Source organism: Hyperolius riggenbachi, chromosome 11 (genome assembly GCF_040937935.1).
Source record: "Hyperolius riggenbachi isolate aHypRig1 chromosome 11, aHypRig1.pri, whole genome shotgun sequence".
In the NCBI taxonomy this organism is placed as follows: domain Eukaryota; kingdom Metazoa; phylum Chordata; class Amphibia; order Anura; family Hyperoliidae; genus Hyperolius; species Hyperolius riggenbachi.
In genome coordinates this window covers 18083570-18110862 of record NC_090656.1, presented here as the reverse complement: position 1 = coordinate 18110862, position 27293 = coordinate 18083570, and the positions used below count along the sequence as shown (strand labels likewise).

The 27293-nt window shown below is 46.0% G+C and overlaps 1 protein-coding gene across 1 annotated transcript in view; it reads right to left on the bottom strand.

The window, feature by feature from the left end:
• Positions 1-13673: 13673 nt before the first annotated feature.
• N4BP1 (NEDD4 binding protein 1) overlaps positions 13674-27293 on the bottom strand; it is an 85648-nt gene continuing 72028 nt past the window's right edge. Inside the window, 1 exon segment of the mRNA XM_068261347.1 lies at positions 13674-18176. The gene's annotated coding sequence lies outside the window, so the exon portion shown is untranslated.

Below are 27293 nucleotides of genomic sequence, written 5' to 3'. Positions count from 1 at the left end.
AGTGAGTGAGGAGAGGGAGGCAGGAGAGCGACAGTGTTTCATCACTACTGAATAAAATAAGATTGCACTTTCCAGGTCATCATACTTATAAATAGGTGTTCTGTTTCATATGGTTGAGATCGCTGCTATAACCACCAACCATAATTACCCTAAAGTTGTGATTATAAGCTGCATTGACTTGAATCGATTAACAAATTGGCAGCCAGAATTGTCACTTCTTTGCAGAAGAAACTGTGAGACGCATTGCAGCCACAAGCTGCTACTTTTTAAAGGACACCTTAAAAAATACCACAGCCCGAAAACAGATGAGCAACGGGGGGAGCAGGCATGTATGGTGAGCTGTCTTGATGCTCACTGCTCCCCCATTCTCCTTCCTGTCCCCCTACTGTACCTGTATTTGCTCCATGACACTCTTCTGGTCGGCCGGGTTGGGAAGCATTGAGGTTTTCTGGCCGGGTTGCACGCGTTCTACAGCAGCAACCGCAGCCAGAACGCATACTACAGTACGGAACCCAGGCCAGGAGCGCTATACGGTGCTTCTATTGTGGGATCTTCTAAAATGGCACCGCAACACTCGAGAACGCTGGAGTAAGCCCTGCAATGCTAGTGTGAGCTGCTAGACTTCCCCCTGTTGCTTCCGGACGCTGATACGCTGCCTACTGGTGTGCGGTTGTCCGCAAGTCTCCTCTGAGGTCTGTGTTCCAAACTTCCTATTGGCAAAACCTGGCAAAAGATGTGTACAGTGGATCTGTCAGATGTACATCTGCATATCCTGTGGGCAGCATGGCAAGAGCGCTAACCACGTAGTGGTTAGCGCTCTCGCCTTGCAACATTGGGTGCCTTGTTCAAATCCCAGCCAGGTTAACATCTGCAAGGAGTTTGTATGTTCTCCCTGTGTCTGTGTGGGTTTCCTCCGGGCACCCCGGTTTCCTCCCACATCCCAAAAACATACAGATAAATTAATTGGCTTCCCTCTAAATCGGCCCTAGACTACGATATATACACTACAGGATACATACATAGGCATATTACTATGGTAAGATTAGATTGTGAGCCCCTCTGAGGGACAGTTAGTGAAAAGACAATATATACTCTGTACAGCTCTGCGTAAGATGTCAGCGCAGAAGAAATTCGGCATGTCACGGGAACTGCTTACCAGCTTTGTCACGGGAGCTGCTTACCAGCTTTTACACCGCGACCATCGAATCCAATCTCTGCTGCTCCATCATCATGTGGTATGCAGGAGCAACCACCAACGACAAATACAAACTCCACCGAGTGATAAATGCAGCAGAAAAGATTATCGGCGCCCACCTGCCCTCGCTAGATCTCCTCTACTCCACGAGGATGAAGACAAGGGCCTCCAAGATCTTACTCGACGCTTCCCACCCGGGCAGACGCTACTTCGAGACCCTTCCACTGGGACGCCGTTTCAGATCCATCCCCTCCAAAACCACTAGGCGCATGAACACCTTCTTCCCCCAAGCAGTTCTCCTGTTGAACTCACTGAACTCAGGACGCTCTGGCCCCCAGAGCAACCCTCTATCACAGCTGTAAACTCTTACAAGAAACATGTACTGTCACACCTGTAAACTCTGACCTCCCAAGACTCTAATCGTTGCTCTATACATTTGCTGTTTGTTGTTATATGTTCCTGAACTGCCATTTGCCATGTGAACCACAAGCAATTCCGGGCACACCTAGCGGTGTGCTTGGCGATAATAAAGATGATTCTGATTCTAATATCCCCATCGCAAAGACATACAAAAAATGCCTAGGATTTACAATGGAAAGTCAACACTTTCAATTCCAGTGTCTCCCCTTTGGCCTATCCACTGCTCCAAGAACTTTTTCAAAAGTGTTACTGCCAGCGATTGCTACTCTAAGGCTAAAAGGCCTCAGAGAGATACCACTTATCTCGAGTCGAGAGTCTCGACGTCATACTTTTTCTACATCATTAAGCATGTTTTGTCCGATCACACACCAATATGTGCCTTTTATTCCCAGTTGTGTACTCCTACCCTTACTGCCTGATGAATCGGGTTTAGACCTGCGAAACGCGTTGTGATAAACCCCTGGAGTGTACCAATAAATATACCTTTGTCGAATTACACAGCTTGTTGTGTCTGCTTGAGGAAGGTAAGTCCACCACTACCTCCTAAGCAATTTTAAATATTTTAAATACTGTTTTTATCCTTTTGGTGCCTCTGTTCAGTTTATAATACTTTATACACCCACCCTTGGTGGAGGGGGATACCCCATCTTTTTTCACATCTACAGAGAGTGACTTCTTAATCCTGAGTGGGGACAGGTTAATCTCCTCACCTGACTACACAGTGGTTGCCTGGAGGTAACCCTGGTTTGTGAGTATACATTTTACTCTCTCTCATCATACCAATTGCCTTGACTTACTACACCATATTGGGCTCTCGGTTCTCCCTTTTATATATTTTTCTACATCAAGATCAAGAAACATGGTTTAAGTCAACAAAGAATACTGTTAGAAACTGTACAAGCTCTAGGATGGTCAAAACAAACTTTCAGAAAAGCCAGCTAGTGCCTGCCCAAGACATGATATTTCTGGAAGCGAGGTTAATAACCTTTCAAAATAAGACCTGTCAGCCAGAGTCAATAACGTTTTTACTATAATGGATCAGATGGTTTCTATCCTACAGGTACCTATAGAGTGTCTGCGTGTTCTGAGATCACTACCAGCAACCATTCCAGTGGTGAAGTAGGCCAATTGGAACTTGTGCAAAGTTTATTCTTGAAGCTGTGCAAAGGTTCTTCTTACACAAATGGAACGAGGAAAGTCTTTCACAGAAGATTATTCTTTTTGAGGACATAAAGACATCCCTGACTTGGTGGCTTCAGCTAGTTCATCTGAAGGATTGGCATTAGATCCAGCAAGACTCTCCAATACTAATATCCTTGGACACCAGTCTGGAGGGTTGGGGTGCACACTACAGAGACATGTGGGTCCAGAACAGGTAGAGCGTTCCAAAGCAGGGAGTGCTGTAATAACATCGCAGGAGATTTGGGCACAGACGGCGCTTACCATAGACCGTAATAGGAATTAGGAATAGTGGCGAACTGCGAGTAACTTCAGTGCTGTTGGAAGACGGAGCTGAAGTTGTATTTAAAACACTGTAATTTTGCTCCAGCAATAGTTGAAAGCCAAATTAGATCATTCCCCACCATCCACGTAGACCTGGAGGGGAAATATTAATTAATGCTGCCCGGACTTGTGCAGAAGCAGGATCAGCCATATACCAACTGTATCCTGCGCCCAAGTCTACCGGCGGCAATTTCATATGTATGCCCAGTGGTGGGCCGAAATTTCGCATGTGCAAAATTTCACATCGAAATTTGCCGTTTTCCATTGTAATCGTAATGCGAAATTTACGGGAGAATGCGTAATAAATTACGTGTGAACCGTAATTATGTATCGATATTTCGCATAAGTTTGTAATTTCACGGAATTACGGTTCATTACGAAATTAGTCATTTAGCATCTTTTGATGTGTATTTTGATTGATGTACGCTTACAAATTTCCGCATGCGGACATGGTATTGTATATACGCATTATAAGCATGATTATACGCATTAATATACAGTGTATAATATGCGCATTGGCAAGTTTAACGCAGATTTTCAGGTGTAAGTAACGCGTTATTACGTTGCGCAATTTGGTTTACAAGCATAGTACCATAGCTGTAATTACGTTATACCCGTAATTTCGTAAAATACTATGCGAAGTTTTACGATGCAAAGAACTTCGCGAAATTTGTGAAACGCAGTTTTTGTCCATTACGAGCACCACTGTGTATGCCTAAGCAGAACGTACCATTGAACATATTGGAACTTCGAGCAGCATTCCTGGCATAAAAATCATTTCATTATCAAATTAGGGGAAATCGTTCTTCTCAGAATAGGCAATACAACAGCAGTCTCCAGGCACAACAAGAATATAATATAATAAGATGGGGTCAGAAACATCTGAAGAATTTGTCAGCCCCTCCCAGGTCCCTAGAATCTGTTGACTGATTTATTATGTGGACTGTCCTATCGGGTTGAGGGCGGAGCTACAACCCATAGGTATACTGCCATCATTTGTACCAGGAGAGGAAAATCACTGAAGGTGAGTATACAATTTTCTGTTATCCTGTATAGACTCAATTTGACAAACAGATTATGTTTTTAAAATGTTACTGCTGCCTGCAAAACTAATTAACCTTCCTGGCGGTAAGCCCGAGCTGAGCTCGGGGTAAGCCGCCGGAAGGCACTGCTCAGGCCCCGCTGGGCCGATTTGCATAATTTTTTTTTTTGCTGCACGCAGCTAGCACTTTGCTAGCTGCGTGCAGTGCCCGATCGCCGCCGCTACCCGCCGATTCGCCGCTATCCGTCACGCCGCAGCCGCCCCCCCCCCCCCCCCCAGACCCCGTGCGCTGCCTGGCCAATCAGTGCCAGGCAGCTCTATGGGGTGGATCGGAATCCCCTTTGACGTCGATGACGTCGGTGACGTCATCCCGCCCCGTCGCCATGGCGACGGGGGAAGCCCTCCGGGAGATCCCGTTCTTTGAACGGGATCTCCGGATCTCCGATCGCCGGCGGCGATCGGAGGGGCTGGGGGGATGCCGCTGAGCAGCGGCTATCATGTAGCGAGACTTTGTCTCGCTACATGAAAAAAAAAAAAAAAAAAAATTTAAAAAAAAGATTTGCTGCCCCCTGGCGATTTTTTTGCAAACCGCCAGGAGGGTTAATGTAGACTTTGATCTTCCAATTCAGAAGATGTGGTCGTATCCTTGCCTGGGTCACCAACGTGGCCAGAAAACACCCTTGAGGTAAGTTTGAGGTGCACATCTCTTGCCATCCAAGACCTGCAGTCTCTTCTCATCTCAGCCTGAAGCAAGCGCTCCATTGTAGGACCTGCCCGCCACTTGTCCTCTGCACTGAGCTAGCAGCAGTACACAGAGGTGACGATGAGGTGACATGACAGGGGCCCCTTTTGTGAAAGTGTCGCTGGACTGTTTCTAAAGAGAAAAAAAATAAATCACCATGAGTGTCACAATGGGGACGGAGCTTTCATCTCCTTACTGGACTCAGGCATCAGGATCATACAATGTCCACAGTACCCATACAAGATCTCTCCTGGCAGACAGGAAAACGGTTTTGCTGAATATATTATTAGTGAATCAGTTGTTTTAGCAGACTTTAGTATCATTTATGAGACCGGGTGATAGGAAGGCTGGCTAAGACTTATAGGTTCATAACAGACTGAGGCTTCATTTCCTAAAGACCTGTTTGGTAAAAAATAATAAGTTGTTAAAATTAATTTATTCACTAAGCAACAGCAGCGCAGCTTAAAGAGACTCTGTAACAAAAAAAACATCCCCTGGGGGTACTCACCTCGGTAGGGGGAAGCCTCAGGGTCCCAATGAGGCTTCCCTCATCCCTGTAGCTGCATGCGCCGGCTCCCCTGAAGTGTCCCGGAATCCTTCCCAGACAGCCTGACAAGCGCTGATTTATTTACCTTCCCTGGCTCCAGCGGGGGCGCTGTTCCGGCTCTCAGCACGGAGATAGGCGGAAATACCCGATCTCCGTCGAGTTCGCTATACTACGCAGGTGCAGGAGACTTACGCCTGCGCAGTAGAGCGGACCGACAGCGATCGGCTATTTCCGCCCATCTCCGAGCGGAGAGCCAATACTGCGCCTGCGCTAGAGCCGGGAAGATAAATATTTACATCCTCGCTATTCAAAGGGGCACAGCGAGACCGCCGTGGGACACAGGACGGGGAAGTCTCGATCGGATCCGGAGGCTTCCCCCACCCGAGATGAGTACCCCCCAGGAAAACTTTTATTTACAGGTTTTCTCTAAATTAAGCTCGGCTCTGACAATTTAGCGAGTGCTTCATTACACTTAACGTGCGCTCCACTGAACCAGCCCTGAGCCCCACAGCAGGTCCAGTGCCTTCAAAGAACAATATTCCTGCACACTGATTGGCCCAGTAGGCTGTCTGTCACTTGACACTTGTATAGGCACCCAGTATAACAAGTTAGAACTCTTTACTTAAAAAAAAAAGTGCAGAGACTCGTACACTACCATCAGGTAATGCAGTTTTTGCTTAGAACAGAGAGGAACACAGAATGAATACAGGAAATTACAATACCATAGAGATCATAGCCTCACATTAGACAGTGACATCTTGTGGTTGCTTTACTGTATTGCAGTTTACATAATATTGTTATATCTCTAACAACCTCAGCGGAAATGGAAAGGAGACAGGAGGAGTGCACCATTGGAAAAGGGGAGACTACGCTCCGCCAACACTCTGCACAGCTCGCGGGTAGCAAATAGATGGGGGAGGAGGGGCCGGTTGTCCATCAGTGCACTTGAAATAGAACGCTGCTACCGCCAATCACCTGCCCAGCTTCTTTCTAGCAAAATCTTTCCAGCCAGTGCGATTGATAGTTTCAATCATTTTCAGTCGGAATGCCATTGAAATTACAATCAGGCAGCCATGTTGCGGCATTGATCTCTAGCAGATTTGATTCATAATGTGCGAATCTGCCGGGAAAATCAAGGAAGTGTATGGGCACTTTTAGTCGTCCTCTAGACTGATGAAGAGTCGTATTCCCAAGTCGCCCTGTGGCGGTATGGCAGTACTGATGAGCGCCGTGTAATTAGAGGAAGCTGCGTCTGATACATCACATGTGGGTCAGAGATAAGGAAGGATGACCACACCATTGCTTAATCTGCTCCTTAGCAAATGTTTCCTCTTGTGAAACAGAAGTGGTGTACTACTGCCCCACAGTGGCCAGAAGCGGGTAAAGCAAGGGAGCCGGCAACTCTTCTAAATGCTGCTCATCTATACTAAAATATTATTTATATAGTGCCAACATCTTCCACAGCGCTGTACAGAGTATATGGTCTTGCAACTTAACTGTCCCTTGGAGGAGCTCACAATCTACTACCTACCATAGTCATATGTCTATGTATGTATCATGTAGTGTAGTGTATCGTAGTCTAGCACCAATTTAGGGGGAAGCCAATTAACTTATCTGTATGCATGGGAGGACTGGCCAGGGGGGAAGATTTCCCCCCAGGCTGCCTCTCACTTAAAGAGACACTGATGCGAGACTAAATCTCGCTTCAGGTCTTATATATAGCAGGGGCACGTGTGCCCCTGCTAAAACGCCGCTATCCCGCGGCTAAACGGGGGTCCCTTCACCCCCAACCCACCCCCCGCAAAAGATGGTCGGCAAGTTGGTCATGGGGATTGTCTTCCTGGAGGCAGGGCTAACGGCTGCAGCCCTGCCTCCAGTCGCGTCTATCAGACGCGCATCGCCGCCTCTCCCCCGCCCCTCTCAGTGAAGGAAGACTGAGAGGGGCGGGGGAGAGGCGGAGATACGCGTCTGACAGACGCGCATGGGGCAGGGCTGCGGCGGTTAGCCCTGCCCCAACCAGGAAGCGCTCCCCCGCTGCACGGAGGGGGTTTGGGGGGATAGGGACCCCCGTTAAGCCGCGCTATGGCGGCGTTTTAGCAGGGGCACGCATGCCCCTGCTAGCTATGAGGTCTGAAGCGAGATCTATTCTCGCTTCAGACTCTCTTTAATGATTTAGGGCTGGTACAGTGCCTGGCGCTTTCATGTTTCAGGCAATGTGAACCACTAGGCTGGATAAGGGAAATAAAAGCCAAATCACAGAGCAATTAGAGGGCAGGCAAGCTGGTAAATATACACAGCATGATGCAGAGCAGAGGCTTGCCTGCAGGGTCCATGGAAAAAAAAAATCTGCCTAGCCTCTCACCTTTGTTAAAATGACTGCATGTGCACAGCTGCATAGGGTATTGTCTAGGTTGAAAAGTTTTTAACAGTCACTAGACTCCAGAAGGGCTGATAAATTCTAAACGCGACAGAAACGTAACTCAAAATCTATTATGTACCACCCGGTTCCAGTGCATTATACTTTACCTGTCACGCTGTCCCTCAAGTGTTTTTACTGTATTTCCCATGTGACTACTGGCATATAGCACGAGGGGCACATGTGTGAGGTCATTTGGGCTGCCGTGATAACAGGCCTCTAGTTTGTATTTTCCCTCCAGGCCAAAAGGTCCCAGTCCTCCCGTCTGTATGTTTCTTTGGATGTGGGGGGGGAACCCATGGAGACATGGGGAGAACATACAAACTCCATTCAGGGACCCAGGTGAGATTGTTAACTACTACGCCACTATGCTGTCCACAAAATATAAGTAATTACTGGTATTATTATTGTGCCAACATATTATGCAACGCTGAACAAAAGATGAATAGGGAGACAGACAACGTATACGATAAAAGATCATGTCATGGAGTTTAAGTCTTAGGCTGCTCACAGTACGTCAGTCTGCAGGAAAAGTACACAAAGAAGGGGTGCATGATAAACCAGTGGGGAAGATTCTGCTAGAGGCTTACAATCTAAAGGGAGGAAGGTAGGGAAACACTAGGTATGGGTGGCATAACATGCTCAACAGATCAAGTTATGGCATCATTGAAGAGGGGGAGGTAGGCATTCCTGAAACATTGCGTTTCGAGGGCTTGTCTGAATGTGTTGAAGGATAGGGTAAGCCTGATGGGAGAGAGTTCTAGAGAGTGGAGAGTCCTGCAGTTGCACATGGGATTGGGAAATGCGCAGGTCATTGGAGGGGGTGGCTTGTGCCTGTGGACAAGTTCAGAGATGTAGGTAGGGCAGGTCTTGTGCACAGCGCAGGATTTAGAAGGTGATCCTGGAGTGGATAGGGAGCCAGTGGAGGGATTTACAGAGTAGTCGTGGAGGCGGAGTGATGGAAAGGATGGATCACTCTGGCTGCCGCAATTTACGGTGGTTTGTAGAGGGATGATGCAGTTCAAAGGGAGGCCTGAAAGAAGGGAGTTGAATGTAGTTGCAGTAGTCAAGGCGGGAGGCAGGGGCATAGCAATAGGGGTTGCAGAGGTAGCCAACGCATCGGGGCCCTTGGGCCAGAGGGGCCCTCCCTCAACTACAGTATTAGCTTTCTATTGGTCCTGTGCTCCTAATAATCCCTTCCATAGATACTTTGAATAGTGGTAATCATTAACTAACTGTTCCCCATCCCCTTCTTGCACCTCTGACACTGTAGTTGCCATTGGCAGGTTTTGGTGCGCCGTATCAATTGTTATGTAGAGTGCTTGGGGGCCCCATTGTAAAACTTGCATCAGGGCCCAAAGCTCCTTAGCTACGCCACTGGCAGGAGATAAGAGCAAGAATGAGTTTAGTGGTGTCCACAGGTCTGTATTTACCTCACAGGAGCCTATAGGCACAGATGACACCATAGACTTCGCCTTCCATGAACTTACAAACCTCCATTGAACTGCATCGCAAGTGTGCTGGCTGGCCCAGCTGTCACTTCTCCCTTATTTTCCTCGCCTGTCATAGGTAGCTACAGGTGTCCCTTAGTATTAGGTAGCCAGAGGTGCCCCCAAGGTAGCTAGAGTGACCTCAGCATTAGGACTGCTATCCAGATATCTCCCAGTAAACCTGTGCGGGCTGGGCGGGGGTCAATCTTACCTGTATGACGTCTTCTTCGTCCGTCCCTCGGCACCTCCCACGATGTGGTCCAAGCAGCGGTCACGTTATTACAAACACTTTCTCCTTCCAGGTTGAAGGAGGAAGTGTTTGTAATCACGTGACGCGCGTGGAGCGCATCGTGGGAGGCGCTGAGGGACGGACGAAGAAGACATCATACAGGTAAGATTGACCCCCTCCCAGGTTTACTGGGAGATGGCAACTATCCAGGTATCTCCCGGATCGGATTTGAGCAGCTCTACTCAGCATTAAGCAGATAGAGGTGCCCCTGACATAAGGAAGATCTCGTCAGTGGAATGCAGAGACCCAGGTGAGGAAGCTCTCATTTACACTCTCATCAGGACTCTGCATAGGGAAGGAGAAGCTTGGGGAAGCGAGTGAGCCACCTTTCCATTACCAGGAGCCTCTAGGCATGTACCTACAGTTCCTTGTGGTAAATATGGCCCTGGGTGTCCAGGGTTAATAATGGGCAGATCCTGGAGAAATTGTGGAGGTGGGAGTTGCAGGATTGAGTGACGTTTTGGCTGTGGGGTGTAAAGTAGAGGGCCAAGTCCAGGGTGATAACCCAGGCAGCGGGCTTAGGGGAGTAGGTCCTATAGGGTCATGTGATCCGAACACAGTGAATCCAGCGCAGGAGACCTGGGCGCAGCCGGCACCACCATAGGCCGTAATAGGAATTACAGCTATAGCAGGCACAGGGAGTAACTTTGGCACCATCAGAAGACGGAGCTGGTTAGTTTTAAAGCAATAATTATTTCATTCCACCACCATCCATGGCGGCCTGGAGGGGGAATAGTATTTAACACGGCTGGGACTTGTGCAGCAGCAGGATCAGCCATATACCGGCTGTATCCTGCGCCCAAGTCTCCCGCGCCGATTCCTCTCATGTGATCAACTGTGACATAAATGTCAGGGACAGGTGGTGCCGTGCAGGACAAAAACATCAGGATATAAGGGAAGACGCCGAGAGCCCAGTATAGTGTCGTATGTACTGTAAATTGGGTATGGAAGGTAAGTATAGGTAGGTTATACGCACAAACAAGGGTTACCTTCCAGGTAACCACTATGAAGGCAGGTGAGGAGATTAGACCTGTTCCCACTCAGGATTAAGAAGTCGCTCTCTGTAGATCGGGAAAAAGGAAGAATTCCCCTCCACCAGGCGTGGAAACAATTGCAATAGTAACACAGAAGCGCTAACAGGGTAAAAACAATATTTCTTTAAAATGGATAAAATGAAGTAGGTAGCGGTGGATTTACCCCTCCAAAACAGACACAAAAAATGCTGTTTTAAGCAAAAATCTGTTTATTTACATACTCCGAACAAGGTGCAACGCGTTTCACAGGTATATCCCACTTCCTCAGGAAATAAATAGATTACCACCAATGCAGTCCGGTACACAGCCAGGATATGTACCGGACTGCATTGGTGGTAAGCTCCTATTTATTGCCTGAGGAAGTGGGATATACCCACGAAACGCGTTGCACCTTGTTCGGAGTATGTAAATAAACAGATTTTTGCTTTAAACAGCATTTTTTTTGTGTCTGTTTTGGAGGGGTAAGTCCACCGCTACCTACTTCATTTTATCCATTTTAAAGAAATATTGTTTTTACCCTGTTGGCGCCTCTGTATTACTATTGCAGAAACATCAGGAGCTCAGTTTTGTCCAGGTTTAGATTCAAGAGTCTGTCAGACATCCAAGAGGAAAGTCATGTCAAATAATGCAAGCTAGCGTACAGCAAAGTCACATCATTTTAAGCAGATTTATCTACCAAGTCATATAATGAAACATTTGCTATTCATCTGTATGAAATGACTATGGCAGGGAACACACTTACTGGAATCGTGCATGATTTGCCACGGACGGCAAAATGTGCATGGCTGCACTGGCCATTCATTGGCAAGTCAATGACCCTACTCAGGAAATCCACGTTGTTGGGGTTAGCTTGTAATTTTGCCAGCAATAATAAATCACAGTTTTCTGCTTTTTTTTTCCCCATGATACGCACATTCAGAATTACAAGTAGGCATGATCAATGAGATGCAAAGGATTCCAAGTTCATGCAGGATGATGTAAATTCTGGATGCAAATCTATGTGTCTTGAATTTAAACCTTGGTGGGATTCGATTGGTTCATTTTCAAGCTGAAATACATCATTTACATAATGCTGCAGGAACTGGGAATTATCTGCATCACATTGATCATCCCTAATTCTAATGTATTTCGCCGCAACCGTAATTTCGTGGAACGAATGCAAACAATTGCAGAAACCGCAATCCCAAACACACTAACAGAAACCCGGGAATTGCAGGAGGAAGCGTGCAAGTAAGTGTTTTGCGCTATGGAGATGCAGTGATGTCTGATACACCCCCACTATAAGGGTGCACAAAGGTAGCCATTAATGATACGTGCCGAACGATCGTTTATTAACAATTATTCGTATGAATGATCGGAAATGATCGTTTGGGACCACTAAGGGACAAAAGTCTCCTAACCAATCCGATCAGCGTGACGGGATTGATCTGAAAATCGGATCAAATTAAAGAGACACCGAGCACGTCATAAAAATGAAATTTCCACTTACCTGGGGCTTCCTCCAGCCCACCGTAGGCCGGAAGGTCCTCCGGCGGTCCATTCCCAGTCCCCGGCTGGTGTCTCCGTTAGCATACGACTTCGGCCTGAAGTCGTCCGGTCTGCTTCCCTCTTCCTGATGAGCGTACTCACGCCGGCCACACAGCATCACGCCGGCGTGAGAGTCCTGCGCATGCGCGGTTCTCTAATATTGAGCCGCACATGCACAGGACTCACGCCGGGTGGCATGAGTACACTCATCAGGAAGAAAGAAGCAGACCGGACAACTTCAGGCTGAAGTCGTCTGCTAACAGGAGCCGCAAGCCGGGGATCGGGAGAGGAGCCAGGAGGATGCTGGGGACCTTGCAGCCTACAGTGGACTGGAGGAAGCCCCAGGTAAAGTGGAAATTTCATTTTTATGAAGTGGTTGGTGTCCCTTCAATCTGATTGGTTAGGAGGAGAAGGGGAGAATAAGATCAGGTGTGTTTAGAGGGGAAACAGGAGATCAGAATCATGGGTGGTGGGAGGGGACAGGGTTAGGCAGGAAGTGTTGAGAGCACTGGGAGAAGACATGGAAGAGCAGGATCACACGTACAAGAGTGAGTGTGCTTGGAGAGATATCCAGCAGACATAGCCGGGTGTAAGCGGTCAGAAGGAAGATGTGTAAGCTTTGTTGTTATGTGTAACATCAGAACAGCAATACCACTATTATAGCCTGACCAATGGTTTTCACAGGGCCGGTTATGGCTACAATGGGGTCCCAGGGCAAAAGTAACCTTAAACCACCCCCCAACTCCACATTCCCAGTGATAGCCAGTACCTGGGACCCCCACATCCCCAGTGATAGCCAGTACCTGGGGACCCCTGACCCCTCCCCCCCCACATCCCCAGTGATAGCCAGATGTGCTCCCTCCTAATTTTCCCCAGAAACTAGCCAGATGTCCCCCCCCCCCCCCAGTATAGTAGCCCGATATCACCCCCATCCCACTAAATTAGCCCTGCTCCCCCATGGACCCCTGCAGTGTAAAGGAGTCAGTGGGAGAGACACACTCACCTCCCCAAGTTCCAGGAGGAGTCTCCGCTGTAGTGACTCTGTTCTGCACTTCCTGCTTCTCCGGCACTAGAGCTCAAACAGGGTAGCAGGAAGTGCAGGACAGAGTCACTACAGGGGAGGCGGAGGGAGCTGCACTGCCTGGAACTTGGGGGAGGTGAGTGGATGCGGGGGCCCTGAGGCAATTGCCCCCTACGCCTATATGGAAGTGCCAGCCCTGGGTATGCAGAATATGGAAGACATGACATCAAGTAGAGAAAATGTTAAACCCGTCTTGCTTTAGGTTTCCTGGCGAAGGGAGAAGAATATGGCCTTATTAGCATTCAGATGCTCTTTCATTGTCCAATCAACAGGCAAGGGGCGGACCTTCAAACAAACTATACTGCTTCACTACGGTGGTGAAAATCGAGGACACGTCTTCACAAATAACGTATTTACACACGGGAGAAAAATCCTGTACACAAAACATTGTTTACCAAACTTTTTTTAATTCAAAATATTCTCTTCTTTAAGCACCTAACATTGAAAAAAAACCTAAGAGGACAACACCCTAAAAATATTCACATCCTATAAACAGAACACAGAAAGCACGACTGTGTGAATACAACTGAACACATCCGGATTAGTGTTGGATATTTTCTGGGGCCTTGTTCCAATACGCAGAGCCTCAACCTGAAATGGCTGCAGCACTTCAGGACAAGCTCCTGGGCTTGTTGGTACATTTTAAATTTAAAGTGAACCAGAGATGGTTCACTAGCGTATTTATACTTACCCAAGGCTCTCTCCAGCCCCATGAGCAGCACTGAGTCCCTCGCCGTCCTCCTTGGCCCCTCCGTTAAGTCGATATGAATCCCAGTAATCTGGGCAGTTGCAGGCTTATGCGCATGCAAGGCCGCGCACGCACCCCTCGTCGTGCTCCTGTTCCCTGGAGCGTTCTCTGTCTGCCAAGTAGTACTGCACAGGTGCAGAGCGTTCCAGGGGATGAGCGCAGCCAAGTCATGCATGCCGACTGGCAGCGACTGACCGGATTACCGGCAGTAGTAATGCCAGAACAGAGGGGCCGAGGAGGACGGCGAGGGGCTCAGAGCTGTTCATGGGTCTAGAGCAGCCTTTCTCAACCTTTTTACCCTGGAGGAACCCTGCAAAAAAACTTTTGGATCGCAAGGAACCCCTGCAAACAATTTTTTGATCTTGAGGAACCCCTGCATTTATTTAGCAGGAGGCATGATCTTTAAAAGTATGTGTAGCTGTTTATTTCACTACTCCCTATTACACTGCCACTCATTATACTGTCTCCTGAGCCCCCAATTTAGTGCTTCTTGTTACAGTACCACCTATTATAGTGTGCTCTATTATACTTCCCCCACGATGGGGAAAAATGCCAAGGAACCCCTGCAAAGTACTCAAGGAACCCTGGGGTTCCTGGGAACCCTGGTTGAGAAAGCCTGGTCTAGAGGAAGCCCCGGGTAAGTATAAATTAAGCCTAGAGTACCACATCTGGTACACTAAAAAAAAAAAAAAATTGTCCAAAATCATTTGTTGTTTTTGCAAGTTCTTCCCAGCATTCTGGAAATCTGCTACCAGAATTTCACAGTAACCAGTCGCTTCCTTTTATCTGCTGCATGGGGAGAAGCACATAATTGTGAGTTGATTCAGCATTAGGCTAATTTTGTATGCAAAGGTATGCAGTTTGAACATGCACCAATCAAATCCTGCTGAGGTAAAATTCAATTGGTCCATTTTCACACTGCATGAATTTGCATACAAAATGTGCATAATCCTGCATCAACTCAAAATTATTTTCACCTCATTGGCCAACGCTGGAAGCCTCCGTAAACCTCCTTAGCGTGAGCCCGAAAAAAAAAAAGTGTTGGAAAAAAAAAAAGCTGCTTTTACTAATTTCATGCCTCGGTGGCCAACTGGAAGGGTGTGCAGAGAACACAGCGGCATTCAGAGTTTGCCTCTCCTGACTGCAGGCATTCGCAGACCGTCTTTTTCGGGTCCTCCGAGGCTCCCCATCCCTCAGTTGAGATCGCTATTTGTCACATGACTATCTGTGATCTTACAGAGATATAGCACCCCCTGGAGTATAGGAGGAAGAAATGCTGCGCTGGTCTGGATCCCGTAGTGACAAATTCTGTGGGGAGGCTACCTAAAGCAGGGGGATCTCTCTCAAATATAGTTATTTCTGCATTTTAGAGTCTAAAAGCAGAAAGAAATGACGCTGCTTTTAGATCCTAGAAACCAGAAATAATCATACCGCCAGGCAGGTTAAAGGACAGCTATGCAGCGCAGAAGTGGCAGTTACAATTCTTGTCAGGTGGAAGAGACCAATTGAAGAGGGGGTACTTATCAGCAGCCCTACTCACAGAGGAGCAGATATTGTAAAGTAGAGGCTCTGCTGAGAATTAACACAAAATCTAATCATGCTTTTGTTCAACTATTGTTCTACTATTACTAGCAGGGTAGTAGCATGTCAAAACTTTCACGACTGTTGTCCTTCTCAAGTGTTATCTAAAACTTAACTTAAAACCATTTTCTTCAACCCTATCTTCTAGATTGAGTGGAACTGTGTCAAGGTCACCTTGCTGTGTACTCCACAGAAAGAAATGAACAAAAATTCAAAGAAATCGGCTTTCCGGGGCCACAGACACTAAAAGCTCAACAAACTAGATAGCATACCTAAAGCTTTTCTGCACAACGCTGTTCTTTTTTAAGTTTACACTAGCTTAGGTGACACTCAAACAGAACATAAAGCCAAAGCTACCCCTTCCTTCCCTGTAACAACAACTTACATACTTTGCAGCAGGAATTCCATCAGCCCTTTGATTTAACTTTGTAACTGCCCTGTCTGCGTTATCTTGCTTTAAATAACTTAGGGCAGGGATGCTTCAGCCAGTGATACACATGCTGCCTAAAGCAGACAGGCAGGGAGGGAGTGCTTCGTATTTCCCTGATCCAGACACAAGAGCGTCTCTCCTCTTCCACCGAGCGGTGCTATAATGCCGACATCCTCTTATAGGTCCCGATCACATTATATGACTTGTAATCGGGACCCAAAGGAGGATGTCAGTGTTGCAGCACCACTCGGTGGTGGAGGAGGAGATCTGCTCTGTAACTCTGACATCCTCCCTTTGGGTCCTGATCACATTGTTTCATGTGGGGAGGCAGGGAAAAGGTTAAAATAGAATGAAAGATTGATGAAAGATAAGGAGAGAGGGAGAAGGGTAAAGCTGTGTACATACGCTCAACTGCCATCGCACAAAAACAAAGAGGAATGATGGAGCTTCTGAGAGACATAAAAAAAAAAAAAAAGCGTCCCAACAGCGGTAAAGAATTATACGCCATGCAGACCGATTCACCCTGGCAGATCGGTTTTGATGATAATTCGCCCATATTGAACAAAACGATTGCTTCATTGAAACTGCTGTAGTTACTTGCGCACTTCCTGGCCCTTATTGTTACGCTTGCGCAAACAAACCGATCTTCTGACCATTGCTGCGCTGTCCCTGAATGCAAACATGTCCGTTGTCCATCGCTATCCGCCAGGGACTGCTTGTGTTTAAACGTTGCCAGTCAAGCTTTAAGTGTACCAGTAATAAAAAAATAAATGCCCCTATGGTGTACCTTGGCAATGGGAAGCCTCTGGATCCAAAAGAAGCTTTACCCCTTCCTCCTCTATCTCCCCCTTCCAGCACCGGGACCCCAGCTTGTGCAAGCGCAGTAGCTCAATCCCGCTCAGCTTTCTTTGGTAAAAGCCGGGTTGGATCAAGGTCATCGCCACTACCCAGACACGAGCCCTCTGCACAGTAGTATAGACCCAATCAGGCTCAGCCATTTTTCGCCGGTGCGGGACGGAACTAGCTTGAGGAGGCCACTTTTTTTCGGGGGTCTCAGTGGTCTGCGAAGGACAACAAGCTGAGTACCCCATAGGAGAGATTTTTTTTTTCCTTACAGGTGCCCTTCAAGCAAGAAAGGAAAGGAGAGAAATAGAGGCAGGGTTTGCAAAGTGTCTCAATGTATTACCATCCCAGCATAAAATCCAGAATGCTTCAGGCAGATTCCAGGCTTTACACGGAATTCCGGTACCAGATGAGCCGGCGGCATTAACATCCACACACTCAGTACATGTGATCACTACTAATAAGGGTTTGTAGAGGGGCGTTTTCAACATACATCTTTGTAAAGGGTACCTGTGCATCTTACATAAATAGAAGTCCAGTCTTACATTTGCATGTCCCGTGAAAGGAATTTTCAATACAAAAATAAAAATATCCTCAATGTATTTTCAACATGGTGGATTGTCAAAGTGTTAAAACTTGAAAATTCCATAAAAAATGAAAGCTCACAGACATCCAGACTGACTGCTGTCAACAAAACTACACAAAACACAGCATGGCGCTTCTATCAGAAAACATGAATGTGTGACGATGGGCAGGACTTCCTGGCCTCGACCCGTAACAAAAATGTACTTCCTGCAAATCGGCCAGCGCCAAGTCCTGTTTCTCAGAGGTCGTCATTTGCACAAACCAGAAATACTCTTGCTGGTATTATAAACCGATAAATAATAATATCGTAAGGTTAGATTATCTCCACCTGCAACCCACGTAAAACAAAAAAGGGATGCAGTTCCCAATGGATTGTAAATTCAGAATCACTCCAATTACAGTAAATTATTGAACAATCAATTCCACAGAACTCTGAATGGATGGTGGGCCATCAGTGTGGACAGCATACGGAATGCTCCTTTAATGGTGGCGACTGGCCGGTGTAAGCTGTAATCAGGCACTCTGTATACGGTCCTCTGCTCCAGCTGTGAGGGACTGTCACCCTTTATAGTCTGATCCCAGGAAATCAATGTTTTATTGGGACTGGGAAATAAGGCCGACCAAGGTCAGATCCTGCAGCAGGAGAATCCAAGGCCTCAATTTCTATTTTTCTGATTGGTTGGTCAAGTCCCAATTCTGCTTCCTGTGAGGGGGGGAAAAAAAACAAAGTAAATGTGAGATGTGATAGCAAACAGCCATTTAGATCTTTAGATTGTAAGCTCGCAAGGGCAGGGTTCTCATCCTTTTGTGTCTTGGAATGATATTCATTTAATAGCTTTCACTGTTTAACTTTCACTCATTTTAGTCATGTTAAATCTGTTATTGTAATCACCAGTTCTGTATTTTGTACCAGTGTCCATAGTTGATGTATATCATTATGTATGCCTTGTTTGTTTTCTTACATTGTACAGCGCCACAGAATATGTTGGCGCTTTATAAATAAATAATTTTGTAGTAAAGAGGGCAATATATCATCGATTTTGCGGTCCAATTCACCATCCCATTTGATAATTTTATTGAATCGCATCAACCCCAGGTGCCTTTGCATTCAAATCTCACCTGTTCTAAGGTTTTGGACTAGCCCATCTCCTCATGGGGGGTTCTCAGGGTTTTCTTAATTTTCAAAAGCACTTAGTGAATGGCAGTTGCTCTGTCCAACTGCCAATAAAGTGTATGGTGAACAGGAAGGCTGGCCAGCATCTTTGTATAAACCTTTTCCAGGGAGTGTCTTTATAAAGAATAAAGGCTATGCTGAGAATCCCCTATGGAGAGATGGACTAGCCCAAATCCTGTCGGTTATGTCAGATTTCTACTACCTACTGTAAGTGACAGCAACATAGCAGAGAAATAATCTATGAATCATTTTACTCAGGAAGAAACATACTTCTTATTTATATGTTTACATATATTTCACATTTTAGGATTTTCACAACAGTGGTTCTTTAAGATTTGTCCGCCTCATCAGATGCCTTTGTCAGAAATCTCCTGCAGCACATATTCTCCTGGGATAGTTAGAGGGGGCTCTTGTGTGCAAACACGAAGAGACTATAAAGTCTAAAATAGACCTGGTACGCATGGAGTTCTTCTAAAAAAGTTATGACGACTTCAGCTGTGTTTTCAGTCTAACTCATCCTCGATAACCCCCTGTGCACCAACTTCCAGAGCTTAGCCCCGCCTCCTCACAAATCAGTGCCATGGTACTCTATGTATCGGAGATAGAGTACCACAAATTGCCAGAGCACTTGGCTGCAAAGGGGAGGGGCTAACCATTGGCACACAGGGGATCAATGAGTAGGAGTTTCAATGAGAACACCGCCAAAGTCATACCCTTTTAGGAGAACACTATTGCACACCATGTCTATTTTAGACTTTATAGTCTCTTTAATTCAAACTGGTAGGATATACATTTGATTATCCCAATTCAAAGCATGGAAATTGCATGCAAGTCATTACCTCTACTGGTGAGGGATCAGACCTTTGCTGTCCGTGTCCCTCATGGGAGGGATTGTTCTTGCTTCCTGTTGTTTAAGACCACCTCCAGCCAAAAAAAGTCTGAATGGCAATACGTATATGTAGTCTATGCACTGTGTACAGTTAGATGAACATATAAAGTTTACATCTGGTACATCATTAGTGACCAGACAGGCGCACATATATATGTTAGTAGCAGTTCCTTGTTTCTCCTGAAGCTGAAGCCTTGCTAAAGCATTGTGCCCTCCTCTTCAGCCTGGTTAACTCCCCTGCCCCTCCCTCCCCTTCTGTCTGCCTGGATCAAATTACTTCTCTTTTCACAGTGTGTAGAGGCTCATACACACGTCCAACATGCACACAACAAACCACACAACCTATATGTCCACATGCCTAGGCGGCTAAACAATCGACTCACTTAACATACTGCGCACGCAAGAGGATGACGACTACACACTCAAAAAAGTACAAGTCTTTCAAACAACTTGCACACACGTATCAACTGCATGATATCAGACCAACAGATCCAGCAGTTGAATCGCGCAAACCACCTGTTATCAGTTGCTCGCCGAGTTGTTTGCACACGTACACAACAGTCTAAAGTCAGATGATAATCAGGCTGCAGGTTGGTCCGTGTGTACTTAGCTTAGGAGAGAGAAGAGACAGGAAAACTGCTGCAGTCTGTCTGCTATAATTCTTATTTCAGATGTCTGTCTGCCTAGATTAGATCACATGGGCATGAGGGGTGGAGTTATGACATCAATTCCCCAGCATCCTTTGTATGGTTTGGAAAGGAAAAACAAAGCCAGGGCCCATTTTCACACTGGGGGTAGGGATTTCATGCTCATATGTGGAATACAGACCCTGGGGGTGAGAAAATCAATTTATCATGTGTGATTTTATATCTCTTGGCAACTTATTAGGTTCAAAGCCAACTGTAATTTATAATTTAGGTACTCTTTAATAATAGCACAGCAAATTAGAGAAACTTTCCAATGGGGACACAGATGACAATTAAAACTCATGCAGGTAGTTCCACCATTCAATTAGTTTACTTCCTGCGCAGCTCTAGGGCCAACCCCCCCGATCCACGCTACGTAGCTTGGATGGGGGGGTTGGCCCTAGAGCTGCGCAACCGCACTCGCGGCTATGCGGACTGCGCAGCCACGTCCAGATTAAGCGGCCATTTTAGAAGAGGCAGGAGAGCCCGACCCGGGCCGTGGGGTCGGGAGGCGGCCCAGGGGGCTAATGAGCGGGGGGGACCCGGTGGATCCGCACGGACGGCGTCCTCCGTGCCTTAAAAGATGATGCAGGTAATTAACTTTTTTTGGTCATTTGGCCTCGGAAGTCCTTTTCAGGCACAAGTTTATGTCAGCGAGGAATTATACTTTGAGAATTTAGCCTGAAGTGCTGCTGATTTAAAGCAATTCTGAGGTGAAAATAACCTGATGACTTAAAGGAGTGGGTCCAAGCTAAAAGAAAAATCAAAATCCACTTACCTTACTAGCCCCTGGCAGCCGTCCTGTGCCCTCGCCGCAGCTCTGCCGCTGTCCTCCGCTGAAGAGGACACCAGGTTGACTTCTTGTGCACTCCACGGTGCGGGTCGCGTGGCCTAGCCGACATCATCAGGTATGTACTGCGCAGTACATACCGGATGACGTCTGCACCGTGGAGTGCACAAGAAGCCGACCCGGTGTCCTCTTCAGCGGAGGACAGCGGCAGAGCTGCGGCGAGGGCACAGGACGGCTGCCAGGGGCTGGTAAGGTAAGTGGTAAGTGGATTTTGATTTTTCTCTTAGCTTGGACCACTCCTTTAAGTTATAAGATTATTTTCACCTCAGAATTGCTTTCAATCAGCAGCACTTCAGGCTAAATTCTCAAAGTATAATTCCTCGCTGACAAACTTGTGCCTTAATAAAACCAATGAGCTTAAAGTGTACCAGAGACTAAGCAAGTGAAAGAATCGAAACTTACCCGGGGTATCCTCCAGCCCCATAAGCCCATGGAGTCCCTCGCTGCCCCCTGCCGTTCAGCCGTGATCAGCCCTGGTAACTGGCTCAGTCAGGTCCAGTCTAAGTCTTCTGCGCATGCGTGGACCTCCTGCGGACTGAGCAAGTTACCGGGGCTGATCGCGGCTGAACGGCAGGCCGCGGGAGGACGGCGAGGGGGTCACACGTGCTTATGAGGCCGGAGGAGGCAAATTCATTTCTTCAATTGCTTACTCTGGTTTACTTTAAAGTTGGCCCAAAAGCTGACTTCAGATCTGTTTTACATTAAGAAAAAAAAATGCAGTGGGGCCAGAGGTTAAACGTTTATGATACTTTATTTTTTAATAAACTCGCCTGGAGTACTTCTGGTTTAGCTCAAGCAAAGATCCATCCCCAGAAGCAGCTGTAAGTTTTGGCACCAGCGCGCAAACATGAGAACTGACTGTGAGCTGCAGGTCTACTGAGGTCACAATGGGCACTGTGACAAGTTTTTCTTCTTAGGAATATTAAAAAGGGCTTTGGAGTTGGTACAAAAATCATATGACTCCAACTCCTCAGTTTATGAAACCTCCGACTCCAGGTACCCAAAACTGCTCTGACTCCTTAGTCTAATTTTTACAAAGGCTATGGATTTGGTTCAAAAATCATCCGACTCCAACTCCTCAGTTTATTAAAACCACCGACTCCGGGTACCTAAAATTGCTCAGACGGCTCGGCCCTGATTTTAACCCCCCTGGCGGTATGATTATTTCCAGATTTTAGGGTCTTTTCTGAACATTTCAGACCCTAAAATCAGGAAACAATCATGCTGCCAGAACGCCAGCAGCAGCCTCAGCTCTCACTCACCTACCTGGGCACCAGCACTGCAATTCTACCACCATCCTGCAGGTGGCGCTGTTTGGTGAGATCAATGACAGCAACCTCCCATAGCCTGGTGTCTCCTTACGATCATCTGTAAATAGCCCCGTTATAAAGCCCAGGTAGGCACAGGCGCATTCCCACGGGAAGACGAAGTCAGCGTGCGCAGTCACCAAGTGCCATAGTGGACATACTGCGCATGCGCGTGCAGTGTGTCCAGGTCAGGTGACCAGAGTATATCAACTCTGGTTTAATCATATAAAAACCCCACTCAAGCCCTCCTTTAGCCCAGAGAGACCTGTTATAGTTTGCCATTCAGCTGTCCATGGAATACTAAGCCATTGACTGCCATGCAGAGGATAGAGTGGTGCAGGTCTATGCTCCGCCCACTTCATTCAGCAAGATGAGCTTTGTGTTATTACTAAGAAGTTTTGAATCAGGATGATACCATTTATTGGCTAACTTAGAGATGGATAAACAGTGAGCTTTCGACTTATAAAAAGCCTTCGTCGGACTGGTTCCTGACCAGAACTGAAAAACACAGCTTATATACACTGACATACAGAGGAGAAACATTCTTTAGCAAACATAAATGTAATTAGATGCCTTAACTATTACTGAGGAGGCTTTCCCAGGCAACCTATCTAAATTGATAAGATCAATAGAATCCTCAACATGACATAAAGCAGACTCTGGTGATGAAGAGACATCGTAAATTCCGAATTCAAATGGTAACTGGCCTGGTTACATGCACCATTAATTCTAAGCTTAAGAGAATTGTGGCATTTAAAGCCAGCACCTGAAAGCAAATAAAATGAATAGTGACAGTGAATTCCATCTTACACAGCATATGGCACAAAAATGAATGAAAAGATAGAAAATTTTAAATTAAAAGAACTGTGGCATTTAAAACCCATCGTACCAGCACAAGAAGTTGGAGTCCTTGTTTAAACCATCTTGTACAGTTTTGAACCAATGTATAAACTTATTTTCTTGTGTTAGTCTCATGTTTCCCGATTTGAAGCCAACCATTAATACAGTGACGCGAAAATCGCTTAAACTGTGTCCAGGTAAACAAAAGTGTGTTGGTATTGGGAGATCAGTATAATTTGTAATATCCTTTTTCCTGCTGTTAAATTCCTTTGGGGCATTTTGCACACATGATCAGGTATACCACATTAGATGAGTCGCAGGAAAAGGTGCCTTGTACTTTGTATTCCTGTTGTGTACCCGGTATTAGTATCCTGTCAGTGGAATGGATGTATTCACAGGTCCCACATGTTTTCCCTCGGCAGGGGAATGTTCCATTCTGTTCTTGCCTATTTAAGGCACTCCTCACTATCATCTGCTTAAGATTGGGTGGCTGTCGGAACGCAAGGAGGGGAGGTTCAGGGAATATCTTTTTCAGTCTCTGATCCTTGTGTAGAACAGGATGAAGTTCTTTTGCAATCTTTCTTAAGATTTCCAAGCGTGGGGTGGAGGTTACTACCAGTGGGACACGGCTCTCTTCCTGGCTCTGCTTGTACTCCAGGAGCTGAGTCCTAGGGATGTTGTTAGGAACCAGTCCGACGAAGGCTTTTTATAAGTCGAAAGCTCACTGTTTATCCATCTCTAAGTTAGCCAATAAATGGTATCATCCTGATTCAAAACTTCTTGCTTTTACTCATGGCTAACACGGTACAACACTTTACTGTTATTACTAAATCTCCCAGAGGCTTACTTTGCTGAGGAGGTAGATGAAGACTGCTCAGCCTCCTCTGTGGGTTTTTCTATGAATATAGATGAAAGGGTACCTACATTTCGGAGCTTGTTCACAAGTATACACCAGGTCGCCCCCCTCCGTTCCTCCAACGACCTTCGCCTCACCACCCCACGCATTTCACACTCCCATGCCCGCCTGCAGGATTTCTCAAGAGCTGCCCCCACCCTCTGGAATGCCCTCCCACCACCCATCAGACTTGCTACCTCTTTCAACACATTCAAGCAAGCCCTCAAAACCCACCTCTTTATGATGGCCTACCCACCTCCTACCACACAGTAACTCTCTAAGGAATATTTAACAGCCCCCCCCCCTAGTGTTTCCACCCCTCTCTTTTGATTGTAAGCCTCTGGCAGGGTCCTCCACTCCCTAGTGTAATCTACAGGATCATGTGCTCCTGTCCTATGACAGCCTGTACTTGTATTACTGGGCCTACCTAACCAGCCCATATTGTATGGTCATGTATTTTGTACAATTTGTATGTATAACTTTGTTCTATGTGTATAACCCTATGTATGTCATCCTTGTATCATTGTGTATATTTATTGCCCAGCGCTGCGTAATATGTTGGCGCTTTATAAATTCAATAAATAATAAATAATAAATTTAGGAACATACGATATTACTAGACTCGCCTAAGTGTGTACAGGTGCCGCCGGCGCAGTACGCTTCAGGTAACGTGGCCACACGCCCGTGCATAGGACACCAACCCATCAGGGGTCAGCGATACTACAGAGGCTGCCAGTGGGACCCCGATAGACCAAGGCTGCGGGGAGGGGCACACCTGACTTCAAGGGGCTGGAAGAAGCCCTAGGCAAGTAAAGATACATTTCTTCGCTTCATATGTCCTTTAAAGCAGGGCTTTTCAACCAGTGGTACTTTGCTGTTGGCCAGGTGGTACACTCCAAGTTTGCTACTTAATTGCCTACCTGCTGCTTGTCCTGGTCCCATTCTATCTCCACAAAGTTTAGCTTCCCCTCACTTGCTCCTCGCTGTGCTGCCCCGTGGCACACTACAGACCTTAGATCAGCAGTAAAGAGACAGCCAGGTGAACAGTGCAGTCTTTGTCACAGGTATACTTCAAATACAGGAAGTGACATCACTGCTCACGTGCTGTATTTTAAGTTTATGTGCCGCCACTGTGCGCCGTTCACCTGGCTGTCTTCTTCACTGTGGCTGGGTTGCCACTGATTTGAGGTCTGAACTATACTGCAGGGCAGCACAGTAAGGAGCGATCGAGGGGTAGCTGAACTTTGTGGTGGGTCACTGCCCAGCTCTCTGGTAGTGGGGGAAGGCTACTTATATGGCAGTAGGGAAGAGAAGGAGCAACTGGAAAGACTACTTATATTGGCAATCTACCTACAGATTGCTAATAATGGCAATCTGTAGGCTAGCAATCTAAATGTAATCTTCCCCCCCCCCCCCCATGACTCCTATTTTTTCCCTTCCACATGCCCCCCTTTTTTTAAAGTGTTCCTGTAAGAAAAAAGTGCCCCTGGGGGGTAACTTGCCTCAGGAGGGGGTTTCCTCCTTCCTCTTTAGTAGAGGGGATCCAGTGCAGGGATCCCTCGAAGATCTCCTTGTCAGCATGAGCGCATGCGCAGTAGCTGCTCGCCGCTCGAGCTCCGGCGGAAACAGCCAAGAATGATTGCGTCCGATGTACTGCGCAGGCACACTGGTGGTACTTGAACATTTTCAGGCAATAAAAGTGGTAAAATTAGTGAAAAGGTTGAAAAGCCCTGCTTTAAAGGACCTCTGTCGCAAACATCTTAAAATTTAAAATATATGTAAACTTATACTGATAATAAGTAAGTTTCTTCTAGAGTAAAATGAGCCATAAATTACTTTTCTCCTAGGTTGCTGTCACTTACAGTAAGTAGTAGACATCTGACAGGCTTTTGGACTAGCCCATCTCCTCATGGGGGAAACTTAATTTTCAAAAGCATTTAGTAAATGGCAGTTGCTCCATTCAACAGCCAAGACCCTGTGCAGTGAGCAGGAGGGTTGTCCAGCACTTTTTTTTTTTTTAACCACTTTCGAATCCCTTGCTACGCTTATCTACTCCCCACAAAACTTCATCTGAAGCTCAGGGGAGTAGATAGGCGTACTTGTGGTAAACAGTGTGCTGTATGCCCAATAAGCTATCTGGTTATGTATATAGGGTATCATTTTAACCGTGACAAGTAAGAGAATAGATTGTGTTGTTTGACAACTGAGGGCGAAGTCATGTGATTTTTTTTTACCGGAAAACTGAATGAAAAGCAATAAAACTGTTATTTTCATGTACTCTATACCCCTAAATAAATACTTGTAAAAAACAACAAAAGTGACAGCATTGAAAAGAGAATACATAGTTACCCTAGGGACTTAGCTTTTAAAATATGTATGCCATGAGAGTGTATTACTGTTAATCATGAAGATAAGTGCTTTTAATTACTGATAGAGTACAATGAGAAAACAAAAAACACAAACCAGAAACTAATATATTATCGCCATACATTGTACTAGGAACATTATTTAAATGTTGAGATAACCAGGGCAAATTAGCAAATACAATGTGTGGGTTTTACCTATGGCACATTGTTTATTTGAAAACTATAGCGGATGGAAATGGAGAAATAGTGTATTTTTTCTTTTTTTTCTTCTCATTTTTCCCTTTAAAATGCACAGATAACAACAATTACTAAAAGCAAATATCACCCCCACAAAGCATAATTTGTGGCAAAAAAAAACAAGATCTAGATCATTTACATCTGATGAGTAGCAATAAAGTTATTGGTGAATGAATGGGAGGAACGCTGAAATGTGAAAATTGCTCTGGTTTTGAAGCAAAATACCCTGTGGTGCTGAAGTGGTTAAGGAGTGTCTTTATAAAGAATAAATGCCATGCTGAGAATTCCCTATGGAGAGATGGACTAGCCCAAAACCTGTCAGTAATGTCTGAAGTCTGAATTCTACTACTTACTGTAAGTGACAGCAACATAGGAGAAAAGTAATTTATGGCTCATTTTACTCTGGGAGAATGTACTTTGTATGTCTTTATATAGATTTTACATTTTTTTTAGATTTTCGCGAAAGTGGTCATCTATGTATAAAAATGATTTTCTTTTTTACAATAATCCTTTATAAATGTAGGCAGTGATAAATTTCAGACTTACATTCTAAAATTAATCACAGGAGGCAATATC